Below are 18,608 nucleotides of genomic sequence, written 5' to 3' on the forward strand. Positions count from 1 at the left end.
AAATGTCTTTATTCTTTTGGAACATTTGTGAGTGTAATGTTTAATGTTCATTTTGTATTGTTTATTATCTATTTAACTTGCTTTGGCAATGTAAACATATGTTTCCCATGCCAATAAAGCCCTTAAATTCAATTGAAATTTAATTGAGAGCGAGAGGTGTCAGTATTCATCTGTGTGTTGAGCTAGTGTGTAGTTATTCACTTATATCCGTGTTGTGATGGTCCACTGGTGGAATGTGTGGTCTAGTGGTTCTCTTTCCCTCTCTCCTGGTGGTGACAGACTTCCTGGGGAGCACTATATGACAGGGTGCAGTTCCTTTCATAGATGGGCTGCATCCACTCAGGCTTGCAGGGATCAATAAGAGTCTGTGCATGAAAGAGGTTACTCACACCATGTCATCCCCACCCAAGGTGGGCCACACTCTCAGTCTATTCTGAAACATTACATGAGTCTCAGTGAAAGACAGTTGGACAGCTGTCAGCTGCCTTTCTACACTAGACGACTTACAGAACGTCCACAAACATTTCATATATATTATATACATACATATATATACAGTGAGGGAAAAAAGTATTTGATCCCCTGCTGATGTTGTACGTTTGCCCACTGACAAAGAAATGATCAGTCTATAATTTTAATGGTAGGTTTATTTGAACAGTGAGAGACAGAATAACAACAAATAAATCCAGAAAAACGCATGTCAAAAATGTTATAAATTGATTTGCATTTTAATGAGGGAAATAAGTATTTGACCCCTCTGCAAAACATGACTTAGTATTTGGTAGCCACAAACCCTTGTTGCTTAATCACAGTGGTCAGGCGTTTCTTGTAGTTGGCCACCAGGTTTCACATCTCAGGAGGGATTTTTGTCCTCCTCTTTACAGATCTTCTCCAAGTCATTAAGGTTTCGAGCCTGACGTTTTGCTTAACTCGAACCTTCAGCTCCCTCCACAGATTTTCCATGGGATTAAGGTCTGGAGACTGGCTAAGCCACTCCAGGACAGCCAATGTGCTTCTTCTTGAGCCACCCGTTTTGTTGCCTTGGCCGTGTGTTTTGGAGTCATTGTCATGCTGGAATACCCATCCACAACCCATTTCAATGCCCTGGCTGAGGGAAGGGTTCTCACCCAAGATTTGGCGTCGGTGCATGGCCCCGTCCATCGTCCCCTTTGATGCGGTGAAGTTGTTCTGTCCCCTTAGCAGAAAAAACACCCCCCAAGCATAATGTTCCACCTCCATGTTTGACGGTGGGGATGGTGTTCTTGGGGTCATAGGCAGCAATCCTCCTCCTTCAAACCGGTGAGTTGAGTTGATGCCAAAGAGCTCAATTTTGGTCTCACACTTTCACCCAGTTCTCCTCTGAATCATTCAGATGTTCATTAGCAAACTTAAGACGGCCCTGTATATGTGCTTTCTTGACAGGGGGACTATGCGGGCGCTGCAGGATTTCAGTCCTTCACGGCGTAGTGTGTTACCAATTGTTTTCTTGGTGATGATGGTCCCAGCTGCCTTGAGATCATTGACAAAGATCCTCTGTAGTTCTGGGCTGATTCTTCCGTTCTCATGATCATTGCAACTCCGGGTGAGATCCTGCATGGAGCCCCAGGCCCGATGGAGATTGACAGTCTTTTATGTTTCTTTGATTGCAGAATAATCGCACCAAATTGTTGTCACCTTCTCACCAAGCTGTGGCGATGGTCTTGTAGCCCATTCCCAGCCTTGTGTTAGGTCTACAATCTTGTCCCTGACATCCTTGGAGAGCTCTTTGGTCTTCGCCATGGTGGAGAGTTTGAATCAGTTTGATTGATTGCTTCTGTGGACAGGTGTCTTTTTATACAGGAAACAAGCTGAGATTAAGACTACTCCCCTTTAAGAGTGTGCTCTAATCTCAGCTCGTCCCTATTATAAAAAACACCTGGGAAGAACCAGAAATCTTTCTGATTGAGAGGGGGTAAAATGCTTCTTCCCTCATTAAAAATGCAAATACATTTTTTCGTTTTTCTGGATTATTTTGTTGTTATTCTGTCTCTCACTGTTCAAATAAACCTTTGTAGAGTATAGACTGATCATTTCTTTGTCAGTGGGCAATATTACAAAATTGTAGGGGATCAAATACTTTTCCCTCACTGTATATATGTCTGCAGTGAGGATATATATATATATGTATACATTTGTTCATTCATTGATGTCTTAATTCATTCATTTATTAATTAATTAATTAATGAGTTAACATGGCGTGGACATCTCCCGTTAGCCCAAAGCAGCCTCTCTAATACACCAGACCATGCATGGTGCTGGGTGATGACATCGTCCCGTGGGTCATTTGCACATCACAGGAGGTCATGACTGGACAGGAAATGGTTCCAACCTTGACCTCTGACCTGTCCCAGATGGTACCTGTGCGCTCGACCCAGAGGGGGGCACTGTGTACCCCCTCTGTCACATGGCCTCTATTGTTTTATGATGGGATGGGGGATTACACTATCTAAAGTTCAGAAATCTATATTTTTGAAAGATGTATTTGAATTAGGTTAATTTATTTGATAGTTGTGTAGAGTAATACAAAAAGAGTAATACAAAAAAAACATAAGAATGAGTTGGACTTTTTTCCCTAAAAGCTGAAGACTGTAAAACATTTAAATACAGGGCCCATAAGGGTACTTCACTGTTGATTATAATGATTTGCTCAACAAATGCAAAATTTTAACTAATAATATTCCAAAGTTAAAGATCGAAAGAGAGATGCTACTCTACGGCCTTCCTTCCTGCCCTGCCTTCCCCTCAGGGTTGCTAGACTACCACTCCACTGCTCTCTTCACCACTCCACCTAGACCTCTCTCTCTCACTGCTCTCTGTCTATTAATCCAGTTCAATAACTAAATGGGCCATATTGTCCAAGAAGGGGTACAAGACAGTCTGTATCCAGTCCTGGAGGCCTCTCTCAAAATTAGGGGTGTTAAAACAATCATTGGAGGAGCCAATTTCCCCAGCTCTTACAGTGGGGCTAAGTACGCCTCTCTTCATTTTCTGACGGAGCGAGGGAACCTGTTAAAGTAAACAACAGAAGGGAAAAAGAGAGGGAGCGGGGCGGGAGGTGAGGGGGCGCTCCAAAAGTCACAATTATTAAATGACGATGTTTCTGCCTTATTATATTGCCCTTTTCTTGCTCTGCTGAAATGAAAATCACGGCCGAAGCAAAACCAAATAAAATTGCCCTTTCAGCTGACAAAAAGAGAAGGAATGAGAGGTAGAGAGAGGGGGAAGGAGGGAGAGAGGGAGGGGAGCGGAACAAGGATATTGGTGCCAGTGTTGGTGATAGATAAATCGTAGCAGAAACAAATGATTAGAGGGTTAGAGACAGGTCGCCCCATTAAGAGGCTCCGTCAGCAATGGAACTTTCTGAAACAAACTTATCATATACAAGACTAGACACACACGTACGCACGCACGCACACACACACCGTCCCCACACACACACACACCCCGTCCCCACACAGACACATTCAATCTGGCTCCAACCCTCTCATTAGCTAACACTGAAACAGTAACTTTGGACCGATACTTACAGGTCAGCATTAGTTCGTACTGAGCTCAAACGGCTATTGTTCTAAGTCCGTCAGAAACACAATAAACAGTGGAGGTAGCTGGTAGAAGGTTCTGGAGGCTAGGCTGTGTTGATTGAACCCAGACCTTTTCTTTAGTCTTAATACTCTGGAGGCAATAAGCAGGAATACGTCTGTAGACTGGTGCTGGCAATGACCTGATGTACAGTCACACACACACACATATATGAATGCAAGTATATGAACGCACACACACAAACACACACCTCGTCTATCTCCTTCACACACACACACACACACACACACACACTCTCTCACACACACCCCCCAGCGATAGCACTGGTCCTCAGTGTGTGTGTGTGCTTTTTCATGTGACAAGGGGCAGTGTGCCGATCAGATGGCGCTCGTCGGGGATAGAACTGTCACTGTTTGTTAGAGCGGTCCGACGTAACACACACACAGGGCCACAAGACATCATATGACACACAGGGAACAACCTACCACTTGCTTAACCGGAGAAAGAGGGGTAGAGGAAAAGAGAGGGAATAAAAAAAAGAGGGGGTAGAGGAGAGAGGAGAGGGTAAAAGAGAGAGAGGGAAGAAGAGAGGAAGAAAGAGGAGAGAGAGAGGGGAGTAGAGGAGAGAGAGAGAGTAGATGAAACGCGAGAGGGTAGAGAGAGAGAGAGGTGATAGAAAGAGAGGTAGAAGAGAGAGAGAGATTGGGGGGTGTAGAAAGAGAGAGGGGGTAGTAAGAAAGGAGAGAGGGGAGTAGAGGGAGAGAGGGGAGAGAGGAAGAAAAAAAGGGGTAGTAAAGGGTAGAGAGAAAAAAAGGGAGAGAGGGGGTAGTGAGAGAGAGAGAAGCGAAAGAGGGTAGAAGGAGAGGGTAAGAGAGAGAGAGGTAAGAGGGGGAGAGAGGGGAAGAGGAGAGAGAGAGGGGGTGGGGGGGAGGGAGAGAGAGAGAGGAGAAAGAGAGGGTAGGGGAAAGAGAAGAGGGTAGAGGAGAAAAAGCGAGAGGAGAGGGAGAGAGAAAGAGCGGGGTGGGAGAGAAAAAAAAAGGGGGGGGAGGGGAGTGGGAGAAGAAAGAGAATTAGAGAGAGGGAGGGTAGAGAAGAGAGAGTAGAAAGGGGTAGAGAGAGAGGGGGTAGAGGAGAAGAGAGAGAGGGGGGGGTAGAGGAGAGAGAGAGGGGGAGGAAAAAGATAGGGGTGGGAAGAGAGAGAGGGGGTAGAAAGAGAGACTAGGGGAAGGGAGAAAGAGATGGGGGTAGAGAGAGAGAGAGGGGTGAGGAGAGAGAGAGGGGGGTGGGAGAGAGGGGTATAGGTGAAAAGGGGAAGAGAGGAGGGGGGGGAGAGGAGAGAGGGGGGGGTAGAGGAGAGAGAGGGGGTAGAGGAGAGAGAGAGGGGGGTAGGGAGAGAGAGAGGGAGTGGGGAGAGAGAGAGGAGGGGAGAGGGGGAGAGGGGTAGGGGAGAGAGAGAAAAAAAGGGTAGGGGGTAGAGGGAAGAGAGAGAGAAAGTGAGAGGAGAGAAAAGAGATCTTCAGGGATAGAAAGACACCTGGTGGTGTTGTCTTTTTCATAGATAGTTGCAATCTGGGTTCCACATCAGTGGACACTCTGTGGGAAAGAAATGACAAAAAAAGTTGTTGGAAAGTGCAGGGCTGTATTCACACACACACACTATTCTTCTGACTAATACTGTTACTATGCTGTTCAGTGGACGACTAACATAGGCGTTCAATACCAAATAAATGGTTTTGAGAGAGATTAATCTTAAAGAAATGTCTTCTACTTTATGAAGGATACGGAGTGAAAGGTGTGAAAAATGTCATATTGTAGTTCACTATGAAGAAGATGAGAAGGGGAGATACAAGGGGATTTATGATCTCTATTGATTCACTCCTCAAACTCTCACACTTTACAGGCACAATTGAAACGCCGTACACGGAGCTGTGGCCCCTTGGCCCTGACCGAGGCAGCAAGTTGACACTCCAGTGGCTGGTTGCAGCTAATCCTGCCCCCTTCAGCCCTCTCCCTCAGCCGTTCTCTCTCCCCCCTCATCCCCCTTAACCTGTGGGCCTCCTGCCTGTAACCACAACAGGCCCTATGTCTCTCCCCAGAAGAGGTGAGAAAGAGAGAGGGCCGCGGGGAAAGGGGGAAGGAGGAGGGTTGAGGGTTAGGAGTGTAGGAGGATAAGGGGATGATGGAGAGGAGGTGTTTCATCTCTGCTAGTTGTGTCTATGGGCAGATGAGATAGGGAAGACACTGCTCTCTGCATGCAAGGCCCCTCACCTTCTCCCAACTTCTCCTCCTATGCCTTCAGCCTACCCTCTCTTCACCTCTACTGTCCTCTACTGTCCTCTCCTGTCCTCTCCTGTCCTCTCCTGTCCTCTCCTCTCCCTTCCCGTTCCATCCTTTCCTCCTCCTCCTTTCCACTCCTTCATCCTCACCAACTCCCCTTCCTCTCCTTTCTCCTTCCCACCACTCTTTCTCAACTCCCACTCTCCCTCCTTTCCTCCTCCTTTTCCCTCCTTCCTCTATCTATTTTCATCCTTTCTCTCCTCTCCCCTCCTCTCCCCAGACAGGTCTCCACCTCCCTCCCCGCTTCCCTTAGCTCCTCTACTTCCTCCCTCCCTCCTCTCCTCTTTCACTGACCCGTGGTCTTCCCCAGACAGTCAGGTCCGGTCCAGTCACAGAGTGGAGCGGTGTGGTGTGTCTCTCCCTGACAGCCCCCTGTCCCCCTCCAGAGAGAACCGGACCGCCCATCCGGAACGCTGCCGTGGCAACCCTGGCAGCCGCCCGCCCCACTAACCCCACCCCCACCGGAGCCACAGTTTCTTTAGAAGAAGTTCTCTGGATTAGAGAGGTGAGAGGAAGGAGTCTCTTCTCTCTCTCTCGCTCTCTCTCCATCTCTCTCTGTATGAATGCCCTCACTAATATGTCTTTTACCTCTCTTGGTAGAGAGTCTGAGCCCCCCTTTCACGCTCCCCCTTGTCTTTAGCTTCAGAGCTGGGTGTGAGCCGAGGAAGAAAGCTTCGAGTTGAGGGAGCCTGGTTAAGAGTGGGCGTTTTAAGTATACACTTCTTGCAGTTGCATGTTTGCTGAGAGAGAGAGAGAGAGAGAGAGAGAAGAGAGAGAGACAACAGAGAGAGAAAAAAAAACACAGAGAGAGAGAGAGAGAGAGAGAGAGAGCATCAGCACTAGATAAGCCTCTGGTCTGCATAGCATGGTCGGCAGTGCGTGTCTGTTGGGCTGGTGATTGGGTAGTTTACTCACTCACACTGCTGTCATCAATTACCACCCCCTGACACATGGACCAATCCACTCCACTACAAGAACAGGGGGGTGGGGGTTACCCCTACAGTCACAATGGTTTGTTCCTCATACTGTAGGTACTGTATTAGCTAATGAATGAGATGTTCGACGAGCAGGTGTCCACATACTTTTGGTAATGTAGTCTATTAGCTAATGAGCACAGTAGGAAGAAATTGTCCCTAACTGATACAGGGTCAGACATATATTTTTGCCATGCCTTTTAAAGTTAGGATTGGACGGGTAGAGTAATCTGATTCTACATCTGTGGTTTAGCACAAATTCTATCTTGAGCTTGCCAGTGTGTGTGTGAATGTGTGTGTGTGTGAATGTGTGTGTGTGCGTGTGTGAGTCCTCTCCACCTGCTGCGACTCTGCACAGTGGTGAGCTAATGAAGTAATGGGAATGAGGCAAGGTCTGTTCCGATCGCATGCGCTCAACGTTCACCACTTGTTTTGGGCTAACGGGAGATGTCAACGACTGCTTTTCATATCAAAGTAATATGTGATGACCTCACGCTAAGACAGGGTCCAAACATCCAAAAAGAAAGACCTGAACACAATCTGTATAACTCCCCCGTCCAAATGCTGAGCTAGTAGTGGGAAGAGGAACATAAAACATGTGCGTTTCGTTAGCCGGGGTGAGCAGTATTTATGGCACACACATGACTCGGAACATGACTGTTAACAACAACGACAAACACTCAGAACACAGACATTCTAATGAGGCAGAGAAACTCTGAATGAATGTCTCACAAAAACGACCAATAAGTTGGAATAGAAACCAATTGAACAGAAGCAGTATCAATTGTATCTAACATTATAAAATACTACACACACACACGCACACACACACACCAGGGTTGTGCTCAATTCAGAATTTGGGAATTGACTCCCATTCAACTCATGAGTTGAAATCCGAATTGAATTGGCCACACCCCACAGGATGTAGAATTTGCTTTTGAGTTTGAGTGACAGGAAGTATAATTTCATTCAGTGCAATTCCAGTGGCGTAAAGTACTTAAGTAAAAATACTTTAAAGTACTACTTAAGTAGGTTTTTGGGGTATCTGTACTTTACTATTTATATTTTGGACGACTTTTACTTCACTACATTCCTAAAGAAAATATAGTACTTTTTATTTCATACATTTTCCCTGAATGCAGGACAGGAACATTGTGAAATTCACACACTTATCAAAAGAACACGTGATCGTCTCTACTGCCGCTGGTCTGGCGGACAAGAAAATGGTGCCGTCTGCTTTACTTAATATAAGGAATTTGAAATGTTTTATACTTAAGTATATTTTTAAGTTACATTTACTTGCGATAAAAGTATATCTAAAACCAAATACTTTTAGACTTTTATTCAATTAGTATTTTACTGGGTGACTTTCACTTTTACTTGAGTAACTTTCTATTAAGGTATCTATACTTTTCTTCAAGTATGACAATTGGGTACTTTTTACACCCCTGTGCAATTCAAATAAATTCCACAAAACATGAGTCTCATTGAATCTGACAGGTCACACTTTCAGATACCAAAGAATATATCACTTTGTTCTGGAAACAATGTTCATACTCTTTCAACCTTAGTGCTTAGAATAGCCAATTATATTTCCACCAACCATTCTGGGAAATGTAGTATTTTCCACATATTGATTACTGAAAATATAATAACTTAGAATTTTCACACTTTCAGTTTTGTTTTCCTTCATCATTAATTTTGGTTGTGCTGAAAATCTCTCTCTCTCTCTCTCTCTCTCTAAAGCCTGGGTCGCCCTCTCCTCCCACCAAGGCCCCTAATTCAACACTGTCCTTCTACACTAGGCAGAAATCAGCTTAGCGGGCCTTGGAAAGAAAAAAAAGAAATGATTATTATTCCATGCCTCTGGTTTCAATTACAGGCCGGAGTTTTAAGTGAACAGCGAACATCAAGTCATATTAAAATACATGGAGGGGTCTGGTGGAGGCCACTAGCATGGGGAGTACGCTGTTTAAAGAAAGTTCCTCACGTTTTAACACACATTCTTACACAGAGCCAAGTTACATTAGTTGATTAGTACATACATGGCTACGGTCTGGCATACGGAGCTTTTTGAGTCGGTTCTCTACTCCTTAGAACCGAGTTCCATGCAAACGAGAACCAGGTATCCTACCAGCTACAGTGATGGGACTGACCCGTGTGTGTGTGTGTGTGTGTGTGTGTGTGTGTGTGTGTGTGTGTGTGTGTGTGTGTGTGTGTGTGTGTGTGTGTGTGTGTGTGTGTGTGTGTGTGTGTGTGTGTGTGTCTCGCGCGTTTGCATCTATCAACACCTGACCCGGTAACCAACATAGCTAACGGTTGATGACAAGAGGAAGTGAAGCTGGATTTGATTGGTTTAATTTCACTGTAGTTTGGAAATTAAGCAACAAGTACAAATATCATATTGTCCACACAGATATATACTTGTTAGGAATATGGATTGACTTTTATATCAACCAAAAATAGATTTAGTCACACACTATGTCGTCACACTTATACTCTCATGGTGAGGACGTGTTCTTTACAACTGATCAAACACACACACGCCTCCCAAGTGGCTGCATCGAGTGCCCAAGTGTCACAGCCAGCCGTGACCGGGAGACCCGCGAGGCGCTGTGCACAATTGGCCCAGTGTCGTCGGGTTAGGGGAGGTTTGGCCGCCCGGGATTTCCTTGTCCCATCGCACTCTAGCGACTCCTTGTGGCATGCCGGGCGCCTGCAAGCTGACTTCGGTATCCAGCTGGACGGTGTTTCCTCCGACACATTGGTGCGGCTGGCTTTCGGGTTAAGCGAGCAGTGTGTCAAGAAGCAGTGCGGCTTAGCGGTCGCGTTTCGGAGGACACATGGCTCTCGAGCCTTCACATCTTCCCGAGTCCATAGGAGTTGGCGATGGGACAAGACTGTAACTACCGGTGGATATCACGAAATTTGGGGTAAGAAGTTCAAAAAAAAATAAACATTAAAAAATTACAAAAATACACACACACAAAAGGGCCATTACAGTCCCCAGAGCCTACAGACCTGTCTGTGCAGCAAAAGTGGCGGTGAACATTATACTCCAGTCACCCATGAACACCTCCTGTCCCTCTATATCTATCTCTCCCTCTATCCATCTCGCACTCCCTTTCTTTCTCTCTGTCTCCGCACTCATCCTCCTCTGCTGCCTGTCGCCTCCCTCCGTCCGCTCTGTCGCTCCTCCACTCCATCCATCCCATGGAGAGGAGGAGGGAAGGAGCGAGGGATGGCCTCCCCACTCCCAGAGGCAGAATGAAAAAGAGAGAGAGACAGTGGAATGGGAGGATGGGGAGGATATAATAGAGACGGAACGCAGCAGCGGCGGCGAAGAGGCTAAATTATTCAGTGCCACCAGCCAGACCCCACAGGTGCGGCCGGCCCAGCCATTACGCAGGTAAACCCATTAGAGAGCGCCCCTGAATGCACCCGACATCTACAAGCCACTAGCGTTAACTTCGCATCAAAGTCGTCAAACCGAGGGCCGGGGGCTCTTAACATTTTTAAAGCGCGGTGTCGGTGGGTTGAAGGGACATTAGTAGTGTAGAGGAGGAGGCTGGGGAGGGTTGTGAGTGGCCCTGTCATCAAGTGGGTCAAATAAGTCAATACCGGGAGGAATGACTAAGCTAGCTAGGCCACAGAGATGACAGGCACGGGGAATGGATAGGAGGGATTGTGTGTGTGTGTGTGTGTGTGTGTGTGTGTGTGTGTGTGTGTGTGTGTGTGCGGGTGAGAAGACAAGGTGGTGCCGGTCCCATGTTGGGGCTCCAGGGGTTGCTTTGGCCCCCATCTCCCCAGCCAGGGTGTGCCGAGCTGGGGCTCATTCACTTAAGGTCCCCCTGGCCTTGATTTCCTTCAGACTGAGTCTGGAGCACACAAGATCGCCTGGCTTTAATTCAGTAGATAGGGAATGAGGTGGGAAGTGGCCTTTGGCCACCATGTTCTGCTGTCCTGCGTGTCTGTCCCAAAGGAAGGTTCCACAGCCTTTTTTTGGGTTCTCTCTGCATAGCTATTCCCGCTATTATGTCAACCAGGTTTTCTATCTGGGTGCTCCCTTATATAGTTAATGTGTCTGTTTGTGAATGTGACGTGCATGTGGTGCCTGTGGTCTGTGAAGTGTAATTGTATGTATCTAACTCTGGGTGTGAAACCACATTGGATTTGTTTGTGCCTGTATATGTGGGGGAGCCTATTGTGTGTGTGTGTGTGTGTGTGTGTGTGTGTGTGTGTGTGTGTGTGTGTGCAGAGTGAGAAGACAAGGTAGCTGCGCAGTCCATGTTTGGAGCTCAGGGGTTTTAGCTTTGGCCCCATCTCCCCAGCCAGGGTGTGCCGAGCTGGGAGCTTATTCACTTGTGATCCCCCTGGCCTTGGTTGCCTTCAAGACTGGTCTGGAGCACACAGATCAGCACTGGCTTTGAATTCAGTAGATAGGATGAGGTGGAACAGGGCCATTTGGCCACGTATTCTGTCTGCGTGTCTGTCCCAAGGAAGGTTCCACAGCCTTTTGGTTTCTCTCTCTGCATGCTGTTGCTATTGTCAGCCATAGTTTTCTATCTAGGTGCCCTTATAAGTTAATGTGTCTGTTTGTGTGGGGTGGCGTACATGTGTGGCGTGCACTCATGGCGTGCCTGTGGGCGTGCCTGTGAGAGTGTAATTGTATGTATCTGACTTTGGGTGTGGTCCACATTGGTTTGTTTGTGCCTGTATATGTATAGGCGCCTTGTGTGTGTGTGTGTGGCGTTCTGCCATGACATGCCCAACACTTCTAAACAGAAGCGTTGATGACACACATTAAAGGCCCACCTCACTTGTGTCTGGCATGTGTCTGTGTGTGTGTGGCAATAGTGTAAGTACAACCGTCGGTCGTGTGTGTGTGGTATGTCGTGCGTGCGTGTTTGTCATTGTGTGTTTGTTGGATGGGCTAATTGCAGTGGAGAATGCTCTGGTGGCACAAAGCAGGTCTCACTGGTATCCACGGGCACGGAATTGTGTCACGCGTCCCATCTCCCCCCAACCTTGTGATTCATGGACCTAATCAAGGCCTTTATAAGCTCTACCATGCTTATACTTGTTGTGTGTCTAGGAGAGACACCTTCCGAAAGAGACTTTTTGAGGACTTCGGCTAACAAATCAGACTAACGAGTCAACAAATAGAGCTCTAAATGTTAAGACAAGCTTATTTCAGATGTAAACGGACAATAATGAAATGTAGCTGAGGTTAGTATTGTAATCCTATTCATTTAGGTATAGCTCTACTGAAGAGCTAAACAAAATGGCTGCCTCATGTTATTGTTGTTGCTGTAGATGAATAGTTTGTGTCCCAACAGGGTGGGAGACCAAGGCGCCACAACAGCGAGACGCCCACTTTCTACCTCTCTCTCTCTCTCCTTTGTCTCCTGCCACCTCCTCACTCCCTCTCACTGTGCCTTCCTACCAGCTCGTCTTCCCCTCTCTTTTTAAAGAGCTTTCTCTGTCTTTTTATCGCGTTCCAATTTGGAAGACCCAATCAAAACAGATTACACACCAAATCACATATCAACCAAAGTAATCGTCAGCCCCTGGAAGACATCACTCTCACAATGAATAATTACCACAATCCAGTTAAGTGCTGCCCAGTGCCAAATTTTGCCACCGCTGTCTAACGACAGCTTAGGCCCGCGGTTTAGCGAAAGCATCCCGAAGTTTTCAGTGTGTGTGTGTGTGCATCTATTGATTCATTCTTTTTGTATTTTACCCGATCTTGTCTCGTCGCTGCAACTCCCCAGCGGGTCGGGGTGAAGGTCGAGGCGCCTGTCATCCTCCGAAACACTGACCACGCCAAACTCTCGCTTCTTAAGACCCGCCACAGCTAACCCGAAGCCAGCTGCACCAATGCCGGAGGAAACACAGGTTAACTGACGACCGGGGTCAGCCTGCAGGCGCCCAGCCCGCCACATGGAACAGCTAGAAGCGCGATGGGACAAGTAAAAGCCCCCCCGACCAAACCCTCCCCTAACCCGGGCGGCGCTGGGACAATTGTGTGCCGCCCCATGGGACTCGGTCGCGGCACCGTTGTGCCCCCCCATGACCAGGATTGAACCGGGTCTGTAGTGATACCTCCAGCACTGCGATTCAGTGCCTTAGACCGCTGCACCACTTTCGGGAGGCCGCTGTCATCTATGTGCTTCTGAAGGAGGTGGAGGTATGGAGTGATGAAAGGAACAGAGCGAGAGAAAAGAGCTTGACAGAGACTGACAGGACAGGAGGATGTAGCGAGGAATGCTGTGAGTCGCCATCGGTGATATCCCAGAAGAATATTTATGAGTGGTGTCGGGGGCCATTTTGGGAGGTTTTGACTAGATTCAGATGGGCAGAGTGTTGAAGCGATTACCGGAGCCTAAATGGGAGTCTGTCCGGTCCAGCACTATAATGTCTGGCAGGGCTGCTCTCAAATGGATTCGCCTCTATACTACTGTTACACTGCTGTATCAAAGGACTTGGAGGATTCACAGTGCTGAGCCCTCGTTAGTGGACGTTAAAGAATGAGCGAGTCAAACACATTCACAGACACACAAAGTGAGTGAAAGAAAAGGACTAAAAGAGAGAAAATAAAGAAAAAGAACAAGAGAAAGAAGTAATGGAACAGACAGAAAAAAGAGAGGGAGAGAGTGAAAGGAGAGAAGTGTGATGAATGAACATGTCTCCTTATTGGCCAGAGCCTTGTTATCAGTGGTAAGAGAGGAAGCTCCAACTACTCAGTCAGTGTGTGTGTGTGTGTGTGTGTGTGTGTGTGTGTGTGTGTGTGTGTGTGTGTGTGTGTGTGTGTGTGTGTGTGTCTGCGCGCGCATCAGAGAGGACAGTTTTTTTTGTTTTTTTTGCGGGAGCTGAGTGATGGAGACCTCAAGGCAGTTGGAGTCAGTAGAGAGAGAAAGAGAGAGAAATACTGCGGGTGTGAGAGAGAGACTGCCTTCACTCTTCACAGGAGAGGGAGCTCTGCGGTTGAGAGAGAGAAAAAGAGAAAAAAAAAAAAAAAAAAAAAAAAAGAAAGAGAGAGAGAGAGGAGAATGGAGGAGAGGAGAAACTGCCCAGGGCAGCTGTATCGAGCGGAAGAGGAGTATGTCACATTTAAAAAGTGCCCAGCATCAGCACTGGTCATTAGAAGCGATGTGACAAAATGTCCAGTCAGGCACCGAACAGAGCCACCATGACAGACAGAACCAGAAAGAGACAGTGGATATACAGTGTGTGGATCGACAACCATACTTAAACGCTGATGTGCAACTTCAATGTAATATACTAGATTACATTAATTTATACAGTGATAAATAGCTGAATAGAATTGTAGCCTAATATGATTTTCTGAATAAAAAGGAGAATTTTTGAACCAGTATCGAATTTCACATTAAGACAAAAAACTATTTTTAAGTCATGCAATGGAACTCTCGTTCCATTAAAAGAGTAGGTACATCAAACTAAAATAACACTACTGCCCATAAAAAGCACAAGACATTGATTCATTTTACCACAAATAACTATGATACTGTATGATTTTTGAGAAGCACAAAGTACTTTGAGTGGGAGGATCGAGAGAGAGAGAGAGAGAGAGAGAGAGAAAGAGAAAAAAAAAAAAAAAAAAAAAAAAAAAAAAAAAGAGACATAACTAAAAAATGACAAAGCCCTGAAATTCCTTAGCCAGCAGAACCACCAGTGAAGGCTAAACCAATCACTGAGTGAGAATGGCGGCTAGGGGAGAACACAGCCACAGCACACCCTCTAAATCTTACTGCATGCACCAATCATAGACTCAGCCTGGGTCTAAGCACCAATCATAAGTTGTCCCTGTGTATAAAGCACCAATCTCAATAGGTGTCTTCATCTGCAGGATCAATTCACATTTTTGTCTACATCTAAAGCACCAATTATAACGTTTGCATGTGTCGGAAGCACCAATCACAAACATTGCATAGCCTTTAGCATCAATCAAAATGTTTGACTGTGTCAAAGGTCAAATAGTTTTGATGACTATTGATTGCAGACAAATGGAAGAAAGTGCTCTATACTAAAATAAATATTGATACTGCTCACAGCTTTGTTCATCATCGACCGTTTAAGCTAAATAGCTGTTGTGTGAAATAGCCCAATTACCCAGTATTTATTTGCCTGAAAGAGAATCAGAGTTTGGAGTTCAACTTTTCCCACAGATCTGTTATTACACCTAATGCCAAAGAATGGTTTGCCGGGGACATTGTGGTCCTTTTAGAAGCGCCTGGAATTCACAAACAGAAAGAGAGAAAGAGAGAGAGATGGAGCAAACCAAGGTTATGGCGACGCGGGCCAGGCACGGGCCCAAACGACGCGGGCGTTATCCTCGGCCAACACAATCTGGGGTCCTTCTGCTGACAGACAGACCACTACTAAAACTCATGGGAGGGGAATGTGGTTGACCCAATCAGAGGCCAAGTTTAGGAGGGAGTCTTGTCTTTGTGTGTTGAGATTGAGATTAACTGTTAAAAGTGTTGTGTGCTATGATGGGTGTGTTTTGTGTGTGTGTGTGTGTACATGTGTGAACCATGTGTCAACTCTGGCTGTCTCACTTGACACTTCTTTGTGTTGGGAAACCACACCCATTCCTACTATAACACTCTTCCCAGTCTTCTTCCATTTATACAGAAAATACATTAAGAGCCTAAACCCTTTCAGCACAGGTTGCCAATGTAGGAGGGTAGGCTGAATCAATCTGACAGGTTTTGACACGCACACACACACACACGCACACCTCAATGACAAACTTCCGGTACGAACTGCATGATATGGGGACCTCCCAAAAACGTATGCTAATTGCCTTCACTCCCCCCATGCTAACTAGACCTGCTTAGTGCCTGGGGGTACAGTACTGGAACTAGCCCTGGCATCGCAATTTACCTTGACACACACACACACACACACACACACACACCTTTAGCGCTGGTATTTCCAGGCTTGTTTGCTTAAATTCAAAATGTGTGATCGGAATTAAAATATGGCTGGGGTATTTGTTCCCTATAAAAAAGGGGTTCACCTTGCCCCACTGTTGGGGCTCATACAAAAGTAATTTAGCTGTGAAGCGAGGTAGGGAGAGAGAGAGAGTTACATTCCTCTTGGCCCAGAGAGTGAGGCACTGTGGGTGTCTGTGGGCCGTTATTGCCAGTAATTGCTTCCATACAGGACCCAACCGGGACCGCCATGGACACACACACACACTTGCTCATACATAAACACAGACTCACACACATAGATACACTCATACAGACACACCACAGACTCACACTAACACCCCTGCACACAAGCACACACACACACTGTACTATGTAGAAATGTGTGTATCCGTGTGTCGTAGCCGGGTGGTGGTGGCCGGTGTCGGGGGGTTATAATTAATAAATTATATTATCTTGGTCGCTCGGTCTAAAATTAAATTGTGTCCCCTGTACCCATAGACCCCGGTCCTGAACACATGGGACCCTCAAACTACGTCTGTTCCATTCACATGCGTTGAGAACAAAGAGTTAGCCACCTCTAGCATGGCTGCCTTTTGTGTTGCTGCTTAAGCTGTTTCTATCATACTATGACATCCTGTCCAAATCCACAGAAGCTGATGGAAAAATGAAACCGTGCAGCATGGTTGGTAGACCCGAGACAGAGACAGGTGGGGATAGGCTGTAACAGTATCAGATACGCCCACCTTTTTCCTGGACCTGTAAGATAAACCTTTCCTTAGAGGTCACAGCTGCATTGGCCCCATTACATGAAGGTGGCCAGGCTATAGTGGGATGCTGTATACACTGAGTGGACAAAACATTAGGAACACCTGCTCTTTCCATGACAGACTGACCAGGTAAATCCAGGTGAAAGCTATGATCCCTTATTAATGTCACTTGTTAAATCTACTTCAAATCAGTGTAGATGAAGGGGAGGAGTCAGGTTAAATTCGGATCTTTAAGCCTCGAGACAACTGGGGACATGGATTGTGTGGTGTGCCATTCGGGGTGAATGGGCAAGACAAATGGGGGTCACCTTTGAATGGGGTATGGTAGTAGGTGCCAGGGTCACCGGTTTGTGTCAAGAACTGCAACTCTGCTGGGTTTTTCACGCTCAACAGTTTCCCGTGTGTATCAACAATGGTCCACCATCCAATGTACATCCAGCCAATTTGGCACAACTGTGGGAAGCATTGGAGTCAACATGGGCCACCATCCCTGTGGAACACTTTCAACACCTTGTAGAGTCCATGCCCTGACGGAATGAGGCTGTTCTGAGGGCAAAGGGGTGCTGGGGTCCAACTCAATATTAGGAAGGTGTCCTTAATGTTTTGTACACTCAGTGTATAAAGACAGTGGTCTTAGTAATGCTACTCCAGCAGGTTGTGGAGGGTTGTCCCATCCAGACATAAGGGCTGTGCCCAGAGGAAGTGAGAGTCACATGGACTAGATCAGGAGGAACACACACGGCTGTTCCATCACACTACCACTGCTGCAACCTCACACTCACACCGGGCAGTAATCAGGGCTCTATATGTGAAAAGCAGATGTTTGGTCAGCACACCAGTCCCTTTGGTGGAGAGACACACACGGGTAAAGCCTGATTAACAGGATAAGGGCTCAGGGAGGGTCAACACTCACCCTCTGCCCTGCCAAAGAAAAACACACATCACACTGTATGTTGTGGCCATAGAGATAGATGTAAAAGCAGGGCTCATTTAACATTAGTGGGAGGATGTATTCCAGCACTTCTAACACTTATCTCACCAACACAAGCAGATGGAGGTATTTCTCTCTCTCTCTCTCTCTCTCTCTCTCTCTCTCTCTCTCTCTCTCTCTCTCTCTCTCTCTCTCTCTCTCTCTCTCTCTCTCTCTCTCTCTCTCTCTCTTCCTCTCTCTCTCTCTCTCTCTCATGTGAGTTAGGAGGGTTTGAGAGAAGAGGCAAACCGGTAGGACGTCTGGAAGATGTGTGAGAGAGAGAGGGAAAGTCTGACGAAGTAAATGTGAATCTCATTCATTTAACAGGAGATCAACTCGCCATTTATAACAGGGGAACTGCCATTTTACCAGGGTGCAAAACTCCCGTCACCATCATATAGCCTTTTACTGGGGAGCTTTGGAGCCAGCTGCATTAAAACTGGGTTCTAGGGGAGTTGAAGTGACTGAATATATAGAGGGTATATTAATGTGACTCTGTGGGCAGGAGTATGTGTGTGTGTTTTATGACACAGGGCGCTGAGAGGGGTTCAAAGCGCTAACGTGACTGGGACCACTTGAGAGGGTAAGCACGGTAGGCTAAACAGGTGCAGAGAGGAGTTCACAGCCACTAAAAGGGATGAAGTCAGCGGCGGGTTTCCTTACACACACACACACACACACACACACACACACACACACATATACACACACACATTCTGTACTCACATACCCACCTGAGCAGTTATTTTAGATGACTGTGGGCCTGTGTGACTGAATTGGCTGGGCTCACAAATCAACTTCACGTGGGGTTTGCCAGAGAGGGCTAGTGTATGGTATGGAGTGTGTGTGCGTGTGCATGCAAGTGTGTGTGTGTGAGAGATGAGCATACATGCATGCTTTTGTATGTAAGAGAGAGAGAGAGAGAGAGAGAGAGAGAGAGAGAGAGAGAGAGAGAGAGAGAGAGAGAGAGAGATACTTCACTGCCCTCTCCTGACCACTGCCAATCTTCAGGGGG

The 18,608-nt window shown here is 46.6% G+C and overlaps 1 pseudogene; it reads right to left on the reverse strand.

Moving 5' to 3' along the window:
* LOC123481334 overlaps positions 1-12,838 on the reverse strand; it is a 62,736-nt pseudogene extending 49,898 nt beyond the window's left edge.
* Between the last annotated feature and the right edge of the window lie 5,770 nt (positions 12,839-18,608).

Source organism: Coregonus clupeaformis, unplaced genomic scaffold (genome assembly GCF_020615455.1).
Source record: "Coregonus clupeaformis isolate EN_2021a unplaced genomic scaffold, ASM2061545v1 scaf0175, whole genome shotgun sequence".
NCBI lineage: Eukaryota > Metazoa > Chordata > Actinopteri > Salmoniformes > Salmonidae > Coregonus > Coregonus clupeaformis.